This window comes from Gossypium arboreum, chromosome 13 (genome assembly GCF_025698485.1).
Source record: "Gossypium arboreum isolate Shixiya-1 chromosome 13, ASM2569848v2, whole genome shotgun sequence".
Classification (NCBI taxonomy): Eukaryota; Viridiplantae; Streptophyta; class Magnoliopsida; order Malvales; family Malvaceae; genus Gossypium; species Gossypium arboreum.
The window spans coordinates 23,940,187-23,961,394 of record NC_069082.1 but is presented as its reverse complement, the minus strand read 5'-3'; positions in this window follow the sequence as shown (position 1 = coordinate 23,961,394).

Sequence of the window (21,208 nt, the reverse complement as noted above, 5' to 3'; positions counted from 1 at the left end):
AGTTTGATTATTAAGCACTAAGTGTGCAAACTTACTATATATTTTCGAATAACTATTAGCACTAAGTGTGCGACCTTATCAAGTAATCATGGACAGTGGAATGAATAAATACTTGGAGTTCGTGAGGAATAGCCGTTATGTTTATGTTCGAAATTGAGCTTGGTAAGTCTTGAACCTATGTGGTGATTATATTTGAAATCAAATATATAAGATTAATTGGGGAATAGATGAAATGCTATTTAGATGTATAATTTAGATGAAAATAAAATGATATGTGGAAATGCATTAAATATCATATGGAATGTTATATGAAATGTTAATAGAGACTTGCCTATTCAAGAGCATGTAATGATAAATGTGTGAGTAGCTTTGTCCTAAAATCATTTTGAAGTTTGAATAAGATGGTGTTTGTGTTTGGAAGATATATGTTATATTGTAGAATGAGATGAAGTGTATTATGCATATATTTTTTTTATATATTAAATAATGATGGAATGCCATAATGTGTTCGGCCTTGTATTTGGAATTGAAGAAATGCTTTATGGTTGAGTAATTATATATTGATTTTAGTTGAATCAGAGTATTCGATTAATAAGTGCCTTATAATATGGTAAGCTAGGGATTATATGATTTAGTAGTGTGAACTACTTAAATGGTATTTGAGATATCAAGTTAAATTTTAGAGTTTAATTACTTGTAACTTACTAAGCTAAATTAGCTTACACTGCATTTGGATAATTGTTTTTGATTTATAGGTTTTGGTAATCGTTACGTGCTCAGGCATCGTGATCGAAGCTCGTCGCACTATCGTCTATAATTTGGTACCCTTGAAAGCTTAAGTTTAAACTTATGGCATGTATAAGCTATTCTATCTTGTGAATCACTTACGAATATTTTATATTGGTAGATTTAAGCCTATTATATATTTGACCAAGGTCTAAAATTATTTAAAGTTATGTTCGTGCTATAAATTGAATGAGGAATAGGTTTTGATGGTGGATTAATATTGGTTAAATTAAGATGTATGTCTAGTAGCAGGAGTTGGTAATAAAATGATAGATGTTATATATATATATATATATATATATATATATATATGTTACTACTGAGGAGCTTATTAATGAACATATTTTTTTTTAATATGCGATATGTCATTGTTGTTATATGAATTAATTGAGTTATATCATGTTATTATGACATTTGGATTTATTAATATGCTACTATAGAATGTAAATTATTATTAAAGTATAATTGGTGTTTTAATTATGCAGTTTTACTCTAAAAATGACAGATGATATGGGAATTGAATACATTAGTGGTTGGTATGTGATCTTAAAAATTTATTGTATTAAAATGGCCAAATGCGTATGGCTTTGTAATTAGCAAATAGGCATGTTTAGTCTTTAAATGATTTTCCAAGTATGTTTTATTTTCATAATAGCCAATTTTAATGTTGCACATGATTTGAATAATATGCTATGTGAAATGTTTTATTTGGTTAATTAATACATGTATATAATTATGAAGTCAAAGAATTAATATTGATTTGAACTCGTTTGAACTTGGGAATTATAATTTTTGCATACAGTGTGATTAATAATTTAATATATTTATTTTATGAATATGATCTATGGAATTCTGTGATTGTATGAATATTATGTTTTCTTCGGTAATACTCGACGGTTGCGAATTAGGGGTGTTACAATACTACTGAGGATTTAGCCTGGACTGGTGATCCCGTCGTAAGATGTAAGGTTCACAGGAGTGCGTACTTAAGATGATCACTTGTATGACTTGACAGTAATTGGGCTATCTATCGAGATTTTCGAGAAATTCAACGGGATTGGCATGAGAAATAAATAATGAAAATATTGAGTTGATGAGCTCATCTAAGACTAATGACATGATGTATTGATATGAGACTAACTTGGTGATTGAGTTCATGTGATAGGGAAACTATTTCATACTTGTTGGAATTATTGCCTAATATGGTTGTAGGCTAATTAATTGGTAAGTTTACTTTCCAGTTATCCGGACTTACTAAGCATGTAAATGCTTACCCTTCTTTCCTTTCCCTTGTTTTTCAGAGCTCGAAGACTCGAAAAGGTTGGAAGACGATCAGAGCTTTGTCAACACTATAAACTTGTCTTATTTTGGTACATAGAAACTTTTATTTTGTTATAATGGCATGTATAGGATTTTTCGTTATTTTGTTATATGTGTCATTTGGCTAGCCAATGCAAGGGCTTGAATGATATGCTTACATCATTTTGTATATGACCATAAGGTATGGCTCATTTTGAAGTAGGTTATAAACCTACTGAATGTGCATGGTTATGTGTGAATGTTTCATGTGAATACCAAATGTGTTATACCGTGAATGAACATGAGAATGATGACCAAAACAATTGGGAATGGTTTAGGTCATAAAGGACATGAGCTATAAAATGTGATTATTGAAAGAGTAACCCTTAAAAAAAGGGGTATTATGATTGTAGTTTAAAATGAGACATGTAGTAACGTGCATGACCTTGGCCAAGAAAGTTTAAGGGTACAACTATACCTTGATAAATGCCCAAACACCATAGTGGTATGTATGGTTGGTTGAGGGTGACCAATGGCTTAGAAAATAGCCTCCAGAATGGTCCATACAGGTAGACACACGGGCATTTGTCTAGGCCGTGTGTAACACACAACTAGCCCATGGGCGTGTGGAATGGCCGTATGTCCCCTGCACCTAGAACTAGATGTCAATTTTCATGGTAGTAAACACACGGGTGGAGACACAGCCATGTGTCTTAACCATGTGGAGGACACGGCTTAGCACATGGGCATGTGCCTTGGCCGTGTGCCCTTAAATGAGTGATGACGTCATAAACAGAATGTCCAGGTTTTTGGACACGGGTGTTGACACAGGCGTGTCTAGGCCATGTGAGGGACACGGGCCAAGTACACAAGCATGTACTTGGCTGTGTGAAAACCCCTGTAGCTTCAAAATGGAAAATAAATCAAATAATTAAACATGGGAAAGGGGCACGGGCGTGTCCCCAAACACACCGGCGTGTGCTTTGTCTCCACACGGGCATGTGAGGTGTAGCCCTAGACATTTTATTAAAATTTTCTATAGTTCCCAATTTAGTCCCTGACCGCTAATAATGCACAATTTGGGCTCGTAGGCCCATAATAGGGGCAATATGATTCTATTCAACTGGTTTGAATTTGGAAATAAAATTTTATAACTCGTCTTTCCGAAATGTCCGAGTATGTGTCCGATAATGCCTCGCACTTTGTCTCGGTCTCGGGTACAGGTAAGGGGTGTTACACTTACCCTTTCATTACCAGTTAATTTTCGCTTGTTGGTGCAGGGCTCTTTGAGGAACTTGCATAATGTAGAATTTTTTTTATGGCATCCAATAGTGGTATGTTGATCTCAACATTTCTGAATGTTTCAAGGATCTCCTTGTCCTCTTTACCTTTCCGACATTGGTTCAATCATCCTGGAAACAGAGGTTGAATTATGGGCAATGGTTGTTTTGTTTAGACCTGTTCATCGTTCTCGTTCTTTTCTTAGGTGAAATCTTGGCCAAGATTTCTGCAAGAAATTGGTTCCAGTACTTTTCCACTTCGCAACGTCACTATATTTGCATGTTGTCTTGGATTAGGCTCCGTTTGTGACAGCAACTTCTCTTGTGAGTTCATTTTCTCAATTGATGTGGTCATCTCTTACAGATGCCTCAATTTTCAGTTGAAAATCCTTTGTTTCCTTTTGAAAATCAAGAGTTTGTCGCAGTATTTACAGTTGGAAATCAACAGTTTGTCTTTGTATCTGCTGTTGGAAATCAAGCATATTAGCTGCTAATTTGTTAATCATGGTTTCTAGAGAGGTACCTGAATCTTACGTTTGTTGTGGAAACCAATTTTGTTATGACTGGTTATACTGCATGTTTGCCCCACAACTCAAGTTGGGATGGTCTCTCCATCCTGGGTTATAGGTATTAGCATAGGGGTCATATCGCCTTTGTGGTGGCCCAGGAAAGTTCCCCACGACATCTAAATGGGCTATAGTATCATCATATAAACTAGGACATGTATTAGTTGTATGTTCAAGTGTAGCACATATTCGGCATAGTAGGGCCGGTCTTACTTTTTCTGTAAAAAGAGTATTCACAATATTAATAAGTCTATCAACTTTATCTTCTAAGGTTGAATTACTTAACTGGTGAACCCTTCTACTGGGCTCAAGATTGGCTCGAAATTGCTGAGTATTTGTAGCCATCATGGATATCAAGTCCCTTGCTTGTTGAGGAGTCATGTTGACCAACGCTCCTCCACTGGCAGTATCTACCATATTCATCTCTATGGGCTTTAAGCTTTCATAAAAGTATTGGAGTAGAGACTGTTCAGATTAAACCATGTTGTGGGCAACTTGCACACAACTTCTTGAATCGCTCCCAATAGTCGTAAAGAGACTACTTCTTTTTGCCTTATCTTAACGATATTCCTTCTTAATTCAGCTGTGTGATGCTGGAAAACACCTATTGAGAAACAAATGAGAAAGATCAGCCCAAATTGTAATAGATCTAGGAGGAACATAAAACAACCATTCCCTAGCAGAATCTCTAAGGAAAAAGGAAAAGCACGTAATTCGTTTTGAACCTCAGTTACCCCTTGAGGTTTCATGCTAACACAAACCATATGAAACTCTTTCAGATGTTTCGGGGGATTTTCATTTTGCAACCCACAAAAAGTTGGTAGTAACTGGATTAAACCTAACTTCAATTCAGAATCAGTATCCATAGTAGGATACGTGATGCATAATGGTTGTTGTTCTACCAGAACGTCGGCCAGTTACCGAATCGTTTGAGTCATTGGTTGATGTGCTAGATTCAGGTTTTCATTAACCCTAGCGTTAAGCACTTATTCTGGTGAATCAACTTCTGCTTTTTTGCTTTCGAGTGTTTGAGTAGAGTTTTCGTTAACCTTAGGCTCAACTTCGTTGTTGACTTCAATTTCTGGTGGTGGGTTACTCTGAGTCCCAACCACTCGTGAGTGCTTTTTCCGTAACTTGTCTCCTTGTAGTTAGCTCCCGTAGTCTTCTCTATTTCTGAATCAAACACAAGAATACTTGGAGCAAATCTGGTCATAAGAAACAAAGAAAAAAAATAGTACGTTACCAATCCACGGTAACTACACCAAAATTTGATGCAGTCGTTAAGAGCACAAAAATATCCTATCACTATAAAATATTAAAAATAATAAAAATAATAATATAAAGGAAGTAGGGTCAAATCCTCAGGGATCGGATTTGTACAATTACTTGTTCTTCAAAATCCTGGACAGAATCGTGCTCAAGAAAACCTGCATACCTGGAAAAAAATAAAAAAAAAAACAGAATTAAAAGTTTGGAATGAATTGAAATTACAAAAATTAGAATTGAAATAGTAAAAATAAATAGAGTTGAGGAAAAAGGAGTTCTTATAGAGAGATTCCAGCCTTCGGTTGCCTCGATCTGCCTTGGGTTCAATCCTTGACTTTTAGGTGATCCTTCTCAAATAGACTAAGCCAGTTATAGTGGAAGAGGACGCTTATGACCACTAGCTCCAAGAATTTAGACTTACGATTTAGCAGAACCAACAATCGCTTCTGTGGGGTCATCTTATGCTAGATCATCACTTCTCAATGGCGAATCCCATGCCATTTTGTCTCTCTAACGAACCGACTGTGCAACCTTCCCAAAACATACAAAGAGGCCGCCTTTGCACACGTTGAAAAGATCACCTTTTAAGGGACATGAACGGAAGCCCGTAATGCGGAGAAACGATAAATACTCGTCGAGAAGGCTAAGTGCAGATTCTAAGCCTTATGAACCCTTTTGGGGGAACTTTGACAACCTTCGGCTAGATAGATTTAATGGCTTATGTTTTTTCGGGAAAAAGAAATAAATATAATGGAAATTGAATTTTTATTGAAAAAAATATGAAAAGAACAAAAGGCTAAACTTTTTGGGGGAAGGGGTGTTTACAGAAAAGATAAGTGAAATTTGTGTCACTCCATCCCCTATTTATAGTACTAGGAAACCTAGTCTATTCCTAATTAAAATTTAAAGGATAAATATAGAAAATTAAAGATAATTAAAGATAAATAAAGATAAAAGCGAAAATTAAATATAAATTGTAACATCTCGATTTTGGACCTAGTCGGAATAGTGGTTTCAGGAACACAAATCCGACATAAGAAAATTTATTTTTTATTGTATTATTATGGTCTACGATTTCACAAAATGAATTTGTGAAATTTTCGTTTAAAATTTTTGACGTGTGGGCACTTAATTTGGTCAAAAGGACTAAATTAAAAAAGTGCAAAATGTGAGTTCTAGATGTTAAAGGTGTCAAATTGCTATGGACTTTAAATTAGAGGTCTTTATATAGTAATTGGACCATTGGACATTTGCTGGACAAAAATGGGCATGAGATAGGTGAAATGAACAATTTTTAAGTTAGGGGCATTTAGGTAATCTAATAAATAAATGAATTAAAAGCCCAAAATAGCCAAAATTGGCCTCCATCTTCTTGCTCCAGCCGAAAACCCCATGAAAGCCATGGCTAGTGTTTTGTTCAAGCTTTCAAGGTCAATAGTAAGTGATCCCTAGCCCCGTTTTCAAAGTTCTTTACATTTTTGAAGTTCCCGTAACTCGATTTACCTATTTCTACCATTATTTTAAGCTAGGGCTCATGTCTAAAAATTTACGCATGAATGACATGCATGTGTTTTGATGTCTAATGGTAGAAAATGATTGTTGGGTGTTAGATAAACATTTTTTGTTAAGTAATTTTCGGTGAAAACGTCCAAAAAGGACTGTTTTAAGAAAGTTATAAAATGTGTAGTAAAAGTGTGTTTTAATGAAAATTATGAGATGTTATAGTTATGAAAATGGTTCGGCTAGGCTTGGGTAACAAAGAAATTGAGTGCATTTCATTTTAAGAGCCTAGGAGCAAAAGTGTAATTATGGTAAAGTTTTGGGGTAAAAATATAATTTTTCCAAAATATGATATTTGGACCACATTGAATAATGTGACTAAGAATTAGACTAAATGTGACAGTATAGGTCGAGGAAAATGAGGTTTGGACCTAGAACGGGAGAAAAACGAGGAATCGATGGTTAGGTCCTTGTTTTGATAACCTTGGTATCGAGGTAAGTTCATGTGTAAATGATACTACCTTATGTATTTTATGTTTTTATATTGCATGAATTGTGCATTTGCTTCTATGAAATTTATCAATGATGATTTTGACGAAGTTCCGATGAATGAGAAATCCCGAATGAATCTTAGAGACGAATAGGGTACAAATGTCAAACAATAAGGTTATTAAGATTCCGTATAAGACCATATCCGGGATATGGCCTCGGTATGTGATTTTGTATAAGACCGTTTCGAAGACATGGCGTTGATATGATATTTCATGTAAGACCATATCGGGGATATGAAATTGAAACGTTGCTATATGTATGAGATTTCCAAGTAACCCTTGGTATTCTGAATGATCCAACGAGTACGTTCAAAACTAGAAGGTATGTGACCGTATTACGAGTGGTACAAGTATGTACATATAAATCATGTGAAGTGAATTCGTTTTATGATGCATTATTGGTAAGATACAAATGATGTAAGATATGTATTTATACCATGATGGTTGGAGTGATTGGTAAAAGTGTTATTGACTTAGTTATTATTAATTTATACTAAAACAGTTTTGGACAGCAGCAGTAGTCTGACTGTGAAGATACACCAAAAATAATAGAAAGTGAGTTAGAGATTGAATAAAATATGGAATTAAAGCTTATTGATCCTAGTTTCACATAGAAGAAATTGTATAAGAAAAAGAATATCATAATATGAGATATTTGAATTTTCGTAAGAAAAAGTCAGAATATTTTAGGCATCCCCTATTCTGATTTGGAAAAATAATCAAAATTTTTACAAAAATAATTATGGTTTATAATTTATATGCTTAGATTCCTTAAAGAGTCTTTCAAAAGAAACAAAAGGGAACATCATTCGAATCCCGTATGAGGAGATAATTAACTTTTAGCAAATAGGGGTCAGAGTTCTCGAACAGCAAAAAAAAAAGGTAATTTTGAAGAATAAATTGTACTAATTGTATAAACCAAAAATTCTAAAAGTTTTATGGTAAGAATATCTTTGAGTCTTGTTTCAGGAAAAATTAACGGATCTTAATTTGGAGCTCTATAGCTCCAGATATAAATAATTTAGTGTCTATGACTCGAATAGACAGCTTGACTGGAATTTGATCAAATAGTGGAATAATATGCAATTATAATTGTAATACCTTGAGATTATGTTGTAAGAATTTGGTAAAAGCATATTAATAAAATCGCTTATCATTTTCATATGAACTTACTAAGCTTTATAGCTTACCCCCCTCCCTTTCCCATCTCTTATTGGTTAATTTTGCCAGCTCGGGTTAGAGATCGTCGGAGATGTCATCACACTATCAAGTTATCACGTTGGGTAAAAACGGATGCAACCCTCTTAAGTTTGTGGCATGTATAGGGACTAAGTCACTTTGTGAATATGTCTTTATAAGTTAGTCAAATGTATTGGCGTGTAAAGGTTAATAGATTGATGTTGTGGGTAACCATGCAAATTTGCTTGTATGGCTTAAATGGTAGTAAATCAAATTTTATATTCATGTATGTGCCAATGCTTTGAAGACGTGGATTTTTTTGTAAGGCATGAATGCTTGAAGATTTAAATTAGATTTGTTGGCATATTGATAAGAACGTTATAAATGGATAAATTGGAGGTAAACACCAATTATATATATATATATATATATATATATATATATATATGTGTTTGGGTAAGTTTGGACTTGAATAAGAGAAATGCCATGTGCATGCATGTGTTGTTGTGAGGACGCCATACTTGTGCCTTGATTGTGGATGTACAATTGCTCAATTAAGTATGTTAATTGCTATAAAGATGTATAAGTGTTTGTGTACAACTATGGGTGGCAAATGGCTTGGAAAATAGCCTTGTATTTGTCCACACGGGTAGACCCACGGGCGTATGTCTAAGCCGTGTGTGACACACGGCCTACCCTCATAGGCGTGTTGTCCGGCCATATATCCCCTGCATCTTGTACTTTAACTTTGAATTGGCCACACAGGCTGAGACATGGTTGTGTGAGGGAAATGGCCTTGGGACAAGGGAGTGGGCTTTAGCCGTGTGCCCCTAATTTGGGGATGACGTCATAAATAGAGAGTTACACGGGCTGAGGACACGAGCATGTCCAAAGCCACACGGGCGTGTGTGACCACACGGCCTACCCGCACGGGCGTGTGACCCTGTTTCATAATGAAATTTTTTATGTTTTCCTGTAACATCCCAAAATAGGGCTTAGTCAGAATAGTGGTTTCAGGACCACAAATCCAACAATAAAATATTTATTTTATGATTGTTAAGAGGTTTAGAATATGAATATATGAATGTGTTAAAGTTTCATGAAGAAATTCTAAGTATAAGGTGTCCAATTGGAAATTAGGGATTAAATTAAATAAGTTGCAAAATTTGTGTTCTAGAAGCAATTTATATGAAATTACTTTGGATTATTAAGTAGGAGTTCTTAAAGAGCAATTTTCCTGATTTCTATGTTTTTGGACAAAACTTGTATGGAAAATTTTGAATGAAAGGCTTTAAGGGCATTTTGGTCATTTGGTTTCTAAATGAAATAAAATGGGAAAATAAGCCAAAAATCAGCTCATTTTCTCCATGTTGCTGCCAAAAATTAGGGTTCTCCATAGCTAAGGTTTTCAAGCTTTCCAAGCTCAATAGTAAGTGCTCTCAAGTCTTGTTTTTAATGTTCTTCGTATTTTTTAAATCTCGGTAACTTGCTCTCTCTATTTCTACCCATATTTCATGCTAGGACTCATGTTTTAGAAATTTACCCATGCATGAGAAGTTTATATTTTGATGATTTATGGAGGGATATAAGAGTTTAAAGGATGGTAAACAACTTTTACTAAGTAGTTTTTCATGGAAAGCGCTTTAGGGACTATTTTGTAAAAGTTGTAGAAAAGGGTAGGAAAATATGAAATGAAGGAAAAATGCGGGCTGTTATGAACATGAAAAACGTTTGGTTAGGCTTGGGTAACCAAGAAATCCCATACATTGCATTATCCGAGCCTAGGGACTAAATTGCAAACATATGAAAATATAGAGGTGAAATAGTAATTTTACCCAAGTATGAATTTGGGGTCATTTTGAGTAATATATTTATTAAATGAGCTAAATTTGGTATTATAGATCCAGAGAATTGAGATACGGGTCTTGATAGGGGAAAGAGCAAGGTTAACGAGAGTTAGGCTTATTTTCTAATATTTTGTACCGAGGTAAGTACATATGCAAATAAATACGTTAATTATTGTTATTAAATGATTTATTGATATATGTATGCTTAATATGCTTACTTGGCTATGTTGACAATATAACATGTTTTGTTGTTCTGCAATACGATTATGAGACGCTGGCCATGTGAAATAAACCATTATGCGAGTACGCTCGGTAAAGGTCTGGAAGTCTAAAATCCCATTTGAACCTTAGGAATAGTTGAGGATACAAGTGACATGTCACTAGGATAGTTATGTGTGTTATGAGCTCATTTAATATGTGATACATGCTAGGGTCTGGGTGCTGAATATCCTGAGTTGTGTTTGGATACTCTCTTAGCTCTTTGAGTAGCCCTGTTGAGAGCGGCATGTAATTTTGTGATATGAGGCACTTCAGAGCACTTTTTGTTAGGTAGCCAAGGCTACATTCAGGCACTTCGGTGCATTTCTTCCATGTGTCCAAATCATAATCCAAGTGTTCAACGGGTAACGTAATATGAATTTTGAAAGTATTTAAGTTAGCCATATGTATGCAAGATAACACAGGTATGTACTACAACTCTATGAGAATTTAGTATATGATGATATCACGAAAAGATTTGTATTTGGATAAGCATGTGCTTATGAAAATAGAAGGTAAGTATATATATATGATATGATGAAAAGTATCATGATGTATAAGTATGTATGCTTAGATTATTAATAGTTGAAGAATGTAGACTATTTGTATATGTACTTACTAAGCTTTATAGCTTACCTCCTCTCTTTTCCCTTCTTTGTAGATACGTCAAGCTAGCTCGAAAGATCAGGGGACGTCGGAGCTCGGATCTCACTCTCTTCAAGAAATTTGGGTACAAAAAGGGTTAATTATTTTGGTCATTGCATGTATAGGAAACTTGTCTATTTTGTGTATATGCGTCATGTTGAAGTACCCAAGTATAAGTGCTAATTTAGGCATTGATTATTTTGTATGTGGCCATGTGATTTGGTCTATATTAATAATTGGGATGTATCCCTAAGTTTATCTTTACATTCATACTAAGATGTGTATGTGTTGGTTTGATGGATGACTATTTAATTGCTAGTATGTGGTTGCATGATTTAGCATTCATAATGGAACGATAATAAGGAGTATGGTAAACCATGAAATTGGTGTGAAATGACTAAAAGATAAGTTTGTGTGAATACCAATGGTCTAGTATATAAAAGGAGTCATAGTGATGCTATAATGTTGCATGTTTAATTGTCCAAATATATCATGGGATATGCCATTGAACATGATAGTATATGATTATTTAAAGGTGACCAATGGCTTGGAGAGTAGCTTCTAAATGGTCCACACGGGAAAACACACGGGCATGTATCTAGGCCGTGTGTGACACACTGTCAGCCCTATGAGCATGTCGTTCAGCCGTATGTCCCCTACACTTGAATTTTAGGTTAACATGCATGGTAGTAAACACACGAGCAGAGACAGAGTCAGAATGTTTTCGGCATCCCCTGTTCTGATTTTGGAAAATCATAGAACATTTTACAAAAATATTTATGGTTTATAATTTATATTCTTAGATTCCTTAATGAGTCTATTTTCAAAATAAATAAACGGAAACATCTTTCGAATCCGGTATGAGGAGATAATTAACTTTAGTGAAGAGGGGTCAGAGCTGTCGAACAGCAAAAAAGAGGTAATTTTGAAGAATAAACTGTACTAATTGGATAAACCAAAAATTCTGAAAATTTTATGGTAAGAAGATATGTGAGTCTTGTTTTAGGGATAATTAACAGATCTTAATTTGGAGCTCCATAGCTCCAGATATAAATAATTTGGTGTCTATGACTCGAGTAGACAGCTTGACTGAAATTTGATCAAATAGTGGAATAATATGCAATTATAATTGTGATACCTTGAGAGTATGTTGTAAGAATTTGGTAAAAGCATATTAATAAAATTGCTTATTATTTTCATATGAACTTACTAAGCTTTATAGCTTACTCCCCTCAATTTCCCAACTCTTATAGGTTAATTTTGCTACCGAGGGTTGGAGATCATCGGAGATTTTATCACACTATCAAGTTATCACGTTGGGTAAAAACGGATGCAACCCTCTTAAATTTATGGCATGTATAGGGACTAAGTCACTTTGTGAATATGTCTTTATAAGTTAGTCAAATGTATTGGTTTGTAAAGGTTAATAGATTGATGTTGTGGGTAACCATGCAAATTTGCTTATATGGCTTAAATGGTCGTAAATCAAATTTTATATACATGTATGTGCCAATGCTTTGAAGACGTGGATTTTGTTGTAAGGCATGAATGCTTTAATATTTAAATTAGATTTTTTGGCATGTTGATAACCTCGTTGGAGGTAAACACCAATTATATATATATATATATATATATATATATATATATATATATGTGTTTTAGTAAGTTTAGACATAAATAAGAGAAATGTCATGTGCATGCGTGTGTTGTTGTGAGGACGCCATAGTTGTGCCTTGATTGTGGATGTACAATTTCTCAATTAAGTATGTTAATTGCTATAGAGATGTATAAGTGTATGTGTACCACTATGGGTGGCAAATGGCTTGGAAAATAGCCTTGTATTTGTCCACACGGGTAGACACACGAGTGTGTGTCTAAGCCGTGTGTGACACACGAGCGTGTGTCTAAGCCGTGTGTGACACACGAGCGTGTGTCTAAGCCGTGTGTGATATACGGCCTGCCCTCATGGGCTTGTAGTCCGGCCATGTGTCCCCTGCATCTTGTACTTTAACTTCGAATTGGCCACACAGGCTGAGACATGGTCGTGTGTCTCGGTCGTGTGAGGGACATGGCCTTGGGAGATGGGCGTGTGCTTTAGCCGTGTGCCCCTAATTTAGTGATGACGTCATAAACAGAGAGTTACACGAGCTGAGGACACAGGCGTGTCCCAAGCCACACAGGCATGTGTGACCACACGGCCTACCTGCACGGTCGTGTGACCATGTTTCATAATTAAATTTTCTAAGTTTTTCCTAAAGTTTTTAAAGTTTTCGAGTCCCGAATCATCTTTGATGTGTGTATAGGGCCTCGTAAGCTTGTTTAAGGGACGTCATACATATGTATGAATGTTTTTGTTTTGGACAAAATTTTATGGCTGATTTTATATGATTATGTATGTTTAAGTCTGGTAATGCCTCATATCCTGTCCCAACATCGGATACGAGTAAAGGGTGTTACATGAATAACAATTCTTAATAATTATCCTAATATAATTGAAATTAAAATAGAGTATTGTGCTATAAAATCTCTTTTTTGCACTTTTGCCCCAAATCTTCCACAATTTATATTTTCGGTACCACCTCTTGCACGCTGCCCATTTTATCTTTAAATTCATGCTTTTAGCCCCCAAATTTCCTTTTTCCTTCAATTTAGTCCCTACAAGATAAAAAGCCATAAATAGCTCAAATTAGTAAGATCATACTCAAAATAAATATATAATTAATACATAAAAATATGTCATTCTAGAGCATTATCAATTACTTTCATTTAATCATACATAGTCATTATACCTTTTATTTATATTCAATTTAATCACTCATATTTATGTGTAGATAACATACTCATTTTTTTAATCATAATGCTTTTTACAACACACATCATATTATCTCTTACTTGAAAGTATTTCAAGTTTCTAAATGTCATGCTTCATTACATACTTTCTATTTCAAGAATTTAGATTAAAATACACATTTCATACATTATTCACAACATATTTAATTCAATTTATTGAATAAAAGTATGGTTTATATGAAAACTTACATTTTTTTGTCAAGAGTTCTTTCCCTTTTTCCTCACTTCCATTTATTTCTCATCTTCCTCACTATCCTTCTCTTTTCTTCTAATTTTCTTAACTTTCATCTACCAATTTATTGCTTCTAAATTGATGAATATACTTTCCATGATCTTTGCTTCATATTTCCTCTTCGATGTCTATGGAAATTTCCAAGAATTTTGGGTGAAATAATGAGGTTTCTTGGTAAGGGACTAAATTGTAAAAAAAAAATCAAAATTTCTCTCTTCCTCTATTCTTCCTCACATTGGAAAGATGAAGAAAACTCATATTTCCTCCCTTTTATATCAATATTTTTATAATTAAATTATTAATAAATATCTAATTAAATTATATTAATATAATATTTTATTAATTAAAAGATCACAAAATATCACCAACATAATTATTACATTCTAGAATTATCTCTCTTGCTAATTGACCATTTTACCCTTTATGATCTTTCAAAATTCTATCCTTGAATCATCACTTAATTTGGTAAATTACGATTTAGTCCTTTGTATTTCTTCCACTTATTCAATTTGGTCCTTATTAACCCATTTTCTTTATTTTCTAGACCCTTCAACCCTTAAGATATTTACACTATTGGCCCTTCAACTTTTTCATGTTTATTCTTTAACCCCTCACATGTTAAATATTTACACTTAAACCACATAAATTTTCATATTTTTATGATTTGGTCCCTAGCTCAAATTAATATTTCACAATATACTTCTTATTTCATTATTCTCTAACATCTCTTATCCTTTACTTTATTTATATCTTATTTTACTAAAATCTATCTCATATTATTTTTGATCAAAAAGTTTTAGAGATGTTACATTTGACCTCATCTTTTTGGAGAATAAAATTTGACTTTTCTCCTTCCAAAATCCATCAAACATAAGCTCCTCTTGTTTTAGTATCTTTCTTTTCAAATCTATTTTATTTTCATTCTTTTTAATAATTTGTCTGTTTAATTTTTAGATTTAGATTCTAAACATTTTCAACAACTTGAAATCAATCCATCTGCTACCTTTGGAATCTTTAAGATTTATCTTGAAGGTTTGCCACAATCCAATGAGTTCATTTATCCTTATTGTCTTAATGTCCTTGGCCTTTTCTATAACAGTCACCTAGATTGCAAATCGTTTAAGCAAAGATCTTAAAATCTTTCTGACTCTCTTTTGCATTAGGGTACTCGTCACTAAAAGCAAATACCTGGCTTTTAATGTTAGACAAATTTGCATGAAACTCATACAAAGATTCATCCTCCAACATTCTTAGAGTTCAAACTTTGTTGTCATCATTTGAAGTTTGGACAACTTCACAATAGTTGTCCCTTCATAGATAGTCTCAAGAATAGCCTTTTTTTTTTTTGCAATAGTACACTTGGAGATACATTTGAACTCTTAAGGGTCCATTTCACTAAAAATTGCATTAAGTGCCTTCGAGTTAGCTTTAGCGAACTTAGCATTTTCAATAGTCCAAATAGTTTTCGTTTAGGAGTCTTCACACCATTTACATAAATGGTAATACGCTCTTAATAAATGCCCTTGTGCTTACCATCTAGTAGGCATAATTAAAGCCATATAGCATAGGGAGTTTTGATATTGGTGTTCATTCCATCTATTAAACAATTCAATGATAGGATTTTCACTTAGTTCGTAAAGTGTCTAGCTTTGATACCAATTAAAAAATTGTTGAATTTGTCTATCAGTTGCACATTCAATTGTAACTAGCTTTAACACCTAGATGACTAAAAATCGGAGATGGGCACAAAAGTTGGGTATGAAGTTTAGAAGAACTTCCTACCTCAGTAAGGCCTTACCAAGAAAGTAATCCACAATCAATATGATATAAAATTGTGATTTAAGTTCAATTCACTTACCAAGTTGTTACCTTGCTCCTATACATCAACTAGGTCACTTTTGACATTAAGACTTTCCCCTTGAAAGCTATATTACAAATTGAAACTAAAAGGATAGGCTTTTAAAATGATTTTACACTAAAATAAATTTCTCACAATGAACAAAATAAATGCTCTTTATCTCACTTTTTTAATCACAATAACAAGCATCCTCTTAAATAAATATATATGAGCTTGGCAAAACTTCAACCAATGTGAACTTTAAACACCTTGAAATTAGCTCAAGTAGGTCTACAATATGGAATCAAAATAATGTAGTTCTTCTAGGAATAAAGTTCTTTTATAAGAAGGATCTCCTAAATTAAGGAAACTCAATAACATTAAAAGTCTTTAAATGAGTTGTTAAAAGTCTTTAAATGAGTTCTTACTAGAATTAAATTTAACATAGTCCAACCCAATAAATTATTACCAAAAATCCTCTAAGATATGTATGAAAAAGGTCCAATATATTTTATCAAAAATTGCAAGTTGCACAACCCAATTGCAAAGCGAGTTGAAACTGTGTTACATTTGGGACATGCAGTTAGCACTACTAAAAATTTTGGCTCATGCAATACAATGCTTTCTACTTGAAGGACAGTTTGGTTTACGTTGAAGTTGGTATTTCAAGGGTTTTAATAGGGGACTTGACTTTAATTGATTTGGAGACCGCATTCAAACATATTATGAGGCTATTTATGTTAAGTTGCCTTCTGCTCTAATTTGTCAATTTAAAGATTTTAACAGGCCGGAAATTTAGAATCATACTACAATATGAATTTGGAGTTAGATTGCCATAATTCATGTAATAAAAATAGTAGGATTTTTCTTATAAATGTAATAACACAAATTCAAATTTCAAGAAGAGCGAGATCCACTAAGATTTGTTTCATGAAAAACCTAGAGGGATGCTTTTGCTCCGTTGATGTGCGTGGGTAAGAAGGATAAAATGGTATGCATACACCAAGGAAAGAGTTTAGTTGATTTAAAGCTGACATTCTTTGAAGATATCTTCCTCCTTCTAGTTAGTAATGCTTTTTCATCATCTTTACTTTCTATCATCCCTTCCCTCAATTCCACACCCACCACCCGTGCGTGCACAAAAACTGTTATTGACTGTACATCATTGATAGACTGTTGCAGTGCTTTGGTCTCGTTTTAGTGGGAGCAATGTATATGACTTTATATTTTCTTTATTTGGCCATAGCTTTTATGCATATGAATGTTGCTCCAATTTTCCATTAGCTAGATGAATGTTTAGTTATCTGCATTTATAAAGCAATTAGTGGTGCACGATGATACACTGATACTTAGTGGTGGGAGAGCTCGAACTAGCCACATAAATCCCTAGTACATTAGCCTTTATCGTGTTCTTCTCTCCCAGTGGGTTTTTGTTGTTTCTTTTGTAACATGAATTTCCCTTTCTAGTTCCTGTCCTGAATATTTCTGTCTATTAAAACATATAACTTGGCATCCATGAAAACTTGTCATATTTCTCCATGGGCATTTATGAGCATTCCTTCTGTGACTGTGCTCTTTCTTTTCTTGTGTCAGGAGAATCTTCGTATAGTGCAGCCATGGCCATGGGGGTAAAACAGAACAGAAGTACTGAAATTATTGTTGCCTCCACTGAGGGAACTGTCAATCATAAAAAAACAAATATTCATACATTTAATCACATCTTTTACTTTCTTTTTTACCAAAGATTGAAATATGAATTTACTTCAGAAAAGAAATATGAATGTTGGGAATGGGAATCAATGTTCAATGAGGTCTAAATAGTCCCTCTAGTACAACACTTACAGTATATATTAATGTAAGCCTTCCAGCCTTAAGGGCCCCAATGGTAATCAAGCCACTATTTTGTGGTCTCATTTCTCATGGATACCACTAAATCTAGAACAATGTCCTCACTGATTTAATTCCATATGTTCCATTGGATTAAGGTGAGTGGGAAGCACATAACCACAGTAGAAGAATTAATTTAAACCTCGAAAAAGTGTCTCGAAGCGCAAGCCGTAATGCCTCTAAATGCATCCATGAAAATGAAGGAGAGAAGCTTTGGGAGTGAGATTGCAAGAGGATGTAGATGTCGTCCATGAAACAAGCAAAAGGGTCCTTTAATTTATAGTTAGGAAGTTGAATGTTAGCATGTTATTAAAACATTACATTTCCCCACCTTTGTTTTTTCTTTTTCACTAAGGACTCTAAACATACAAACTGTATATCCCTTGTCAATGTCAGTATACCAGGTCTGAAAATTATACATGCAAGCAATGGACACGCAATACACAACCCTTTATTGTACGGTTGTCTAACAGGACCATGAACCGTTGGGCCTGCTTTGTTTGTTTGGAACAGCGCGAAAAGGGGTCTACACACGTGGATAGGTACAATCACTTGTTCCTCTTTGCTCAGTGAAGAGAATAGAGTTTAAACACTGTAGCAAATAAGTAACTATACGAAAAGCAACTCTTAAGCTACAGCCTACAGACAATTCATCTATGCTAGTAACACTGTGTCTCATCCCCCAATCAATGAAAGAAAGTCTCAAACAGACAAACTCAGCCCCATATGAACAGTTGCTTAACTTCTCACAAACACTGTACAAATAATTAGTAGTAAGTAGGCTAATATAAGCCTATTTTTTGGTTTCCAAAACCTGCCCCCCAAAGTCATTGCTTAGACCACCCATTTGCAATGAGCTGTTTATATCCTGCAAATCATAAAAAAACCAAAAAGTGCTAGGAAAACAAACCTATAATTACTATATGTAGTATTAATTTTTGACAGTGACTCAGTTCCATATCTTTTTTAAAGCTCTCCCTTTGGTTTCTGTTTCAGAAAATGCTTACTGACCGTTAAGAAATAGGGTATGGTCTAACTCTCTCTCTCATTCATATGTATCCCCTCTTTCCATGTTTTGGATAATTCAGATCAGTCTATGAAATGAAACCCTGTTTTAACCCTAAACCCTATCCCTATGCCCTGATCAGTACTGAATGCTGACTTCAGCTTGTTTTCTACTTTATTGGTATTTGGTATAGTTATAACTTATAACTAGTACCACTAGGATATCAAAGTGTGACTACAATGTTTCACCATATTTGGTGACTGTTTTATCTTTTGTAGGCTTCATTTTAGGGTTCAGTTAAATGCAATTAGGCCAAAAGTAAAATAAGAATCTTGCTAAACGCAGCTAAATTCATTTCATTTAATCTGTCCTTTTCTTTTCTTTCTTTTTTTTTTTTTTACTTGCATGTCAATAACTTTCATGGCTCTTAAGCAGCAATGGGTCATTTGACTGAGGTACAATGTTCTGAAATTTGATCCCTTGTGCGGAAAGAGAAGCATTTATTGGTGCAGGCATCCATGGATCACTTTTAAACGAGGGTCTTAAGAAGTCAAAGCTATCCTACACAAACCCAGAAGTGTTCCAACTGTCTCGAAGACCATATTAATATATATAGTCCTAGACTGAATTAGAAGAGTTTTTTAAACCCAGGATTGGTTCCTACGGCCATGCATTTAGTAGAGTTTATGTTCCTTCATATCACTGGATCTGCATTTATATCCATTAATGGATTGATGAAATGTTATTTGACAATATACATAATGTATATCTTCTGGTACTGTTATCTACATTATTTTCTATTAGAGGGTAAAACTACACCCATGTCATTAAACTATCAGAAAATTTAAATTTTGATCACTCAGCTTCAAAAAGTCATAAAATAATTATCAAACAATTCAAAATTTTTCATTCAAGTAACTGAATTGTTAAAATTACTGCCAAACAGCTTTCTTCTTCATTCTCCAACATTGACCGTTAGATTGACTGAGATCTAACGTAGTCGATCGGTACTGATCCATTTACAGATCATTAAATCGTCGCTTGAAGTTTGTTAGCCGGACTTTAAAAAAAAATTAACAGCTCGATGACATAGATAAAAACTTTCGAATAATTCAATAACCATTTTATAATTTTTTGACATTGAGTGATAAAGATGTAAACTTACTAATAGTTTAGCTACTTTGGGTATAGTTTACCCTTTGTTATAAGCACTTCATTGTGTGAGTCCCACCACCACAACCTTGCGAAACATCAACATCGAGACTTTGTCATGAGCAATGCCAAACTTCACATCGTCAAGATTTAGCTCAAGGAACTCATGTGTGCAAGGTACGTGGAATACCTTTAGTCTACCTAGACAATGACAAATGTTGGCTCATTCATTGCATGGCTCACACATCAACCTCGCCTAGCCTGTTTGACTTGGTCTCATCATTCCTCACCTAAAAGACTTCTATGCCTCCCAAGTAATCGATTATGATAATGTAACGGCCCAAATTCCAGTGGTGTCGGAACAGTGATTCGAGATCACTAAATTCGACAAATAAGTAGAAAATATTATTAACTTAATAAAAACAAGCTATATGTGAAGTTAGGAAAATGATTGAAATAGAGAATAGTATTTTATAATAAATAAAAAATAATTTGGAAGTGAAAACGAGGTATTGAGACCTCAGAATATTAAACTGAGCCATAAATATTTTTATAAATATTTATGAAGTGTTAGTAAGTTAGTATTAAATTTTCGTCAAGAAATTTTAAAGTTTCGATAGTCAATTGGGTAAAAAGGACTAAATCGAATTAAGTGCAAAACTATGAAATATGATTAAATAGCTCTAGTAATAATTAAAGGAGCACTAAATAGGCAATTAAACACCTATTATTGGGTTGGACGGCATATGTGTGCAGGAAATATTGAAATTAGGTGTGAACAAGGGGTAAAATTGGAAAAGAAGTAAAAATTAAATAGTTAAAAATGGGATGTAATTGGAAATCTAGAGATTTCTTCAATTTTCTTCATCCTCTTCAGCTAAAAACAGCCATTGAAGAAACTTTAGAGCTGGTTTTTCATATTTTTACTACAAGTAAGCTCAATTCTTGATTATTATTGTAATTTTTGTGTTTTTGAGACTTTTACAATTACGTCCACTTGTTTAATTCATTAGTTTTGACTTCATGGATAATTTTAAAAGTTTCAATGAATAAGTGCTGAAATTTTA